Source organism: Triticum dicoccoides, chromosome 7B (genome assembly GCF_002162155.2).
Source record: "Triticum dicoccoides isolate Atlit2015 ecotype Zavitan chromosome 7B, WEW_v2.0, whole genome shotgun sequence".
Taxonomy (NCBI): Eukaryota; Viridiplantae; Streptophyta; class Magnoliopsida; order Poales; family Poaceae; genus Triticum; species Triticum dicoccoides.
The window spans coordinates 769086774-769088172 of record NC_041393.1 but is presented as its reverse complement, the minus strand read 5'-3'; positions in this window follow the sequence as shown (position 1 = coordinate 769088172).

Below are 1399 nucleotides of genomic sequence, written 5' to 3'. Positions count from 1 at the left end.
CGCCACAAAGTAACAGTCGGGGGCCGTCCGGAACCCAGGCCCACCTCTACCGGGATGGAGCCACCTGCCTCTTCAGCCCCCACCTCCGAACAGTATCACAGGTAATGTAACTGTGCAAAGTATATAGTATATGCCCGTGATCACCTCCCGAAGTGATCACGGCCCAGTAGTATAGCATGGCAGACGGACAAGAGTGTAGGGTCACTAATGGAACACTAGCATCCTATACTAAGCATTTAGGATTGCGGGTAAGGTATCAATGACTGTAGCAACAATGACAGGCTATGCATCAGAATAGGATTAACGGAAAGCAGTAACATGCTACACTACTCTAATGCAAGCAGTATAGAGAAGAGTAGGCGATATCTGGTGATAAGGGGGGGGCTTGCCTGGTTGCTCTGGCAAGAGAGAGGGGTCGTCAACTCCGTAGTCGAACTGGTCAGCAGCAGCGTCGGTCTCGTAGTCTACCGGAGAGAAGAGGGGGAAGAAATAATGAATACAGAGCAAACAAAGCACCACAAAATATATCAAGGCAATACGCGGTGTTCGGTGTGCCCTAACGCGGTAGTAGGTGATACCGGTGAAGGGGGGAAAACCCCCGGGAAAGTATTCCCGGTGTTTCGTGTTTTCGGGCAGAGGAGCCGGAGGGGGAAAGTTGCGGGTTCGATAGGTTAGGGGGGTGTGGCGGACGAACGGACTGCGAATACGGAATCGTCTCGTCGTTCTGAGCAACTTTCATGTTGAAAATATTTTAATCCGAGTTACGGATTAAAAGATATGATTTTCTAAAGATTTTATTAATTTCTGGAATTTAATTAATTCGAAAAATAGATTTATGACATCAGCATGATGTCATGCTGACGTCAGCAGTCAACAGAGTTGACTTGGTCAACCTGACATGTGGGTCCAGTGGGACCCACCTGTCATTCTCTGTTTAGGTTAATTACAGATTAGTTAATTTAATTACTATCTAATTAACCTAACTAGTTAATTAAATTAATTAAACCGGATTAATTAACTTAATTAATTCATTAGATAATTAATTATTAATTTTATTAAATCATTCTTTTATTTATTATTTTTATATTTAATTCCTTTTTTTTAAAACGTTATGGGCATGGGGCCCATCTGTCATAGGCCACAGGGGCCTATCGGGTTCGGGCGTGGTTGCTGGGGCGGAGCCCCGTGAGTGGGCGGGCGGTTACGGGCGTGTGGGTACGGGGCGCACCCAAGGCGCCCACCACGCGAGGGGAGGCGAGGCCGGCCAGGGCTATGCCCGGCGGCGGCGAGGCCACGGCGGCCAGCGCGGACGCGGGCCGGCGCCGGAGGCGGCGGGACAGAGGCGGGGCGTGCGGACATGGCCGCGGCCGCAGGCAACGGCGGGCGTCGCCAGGGCGTG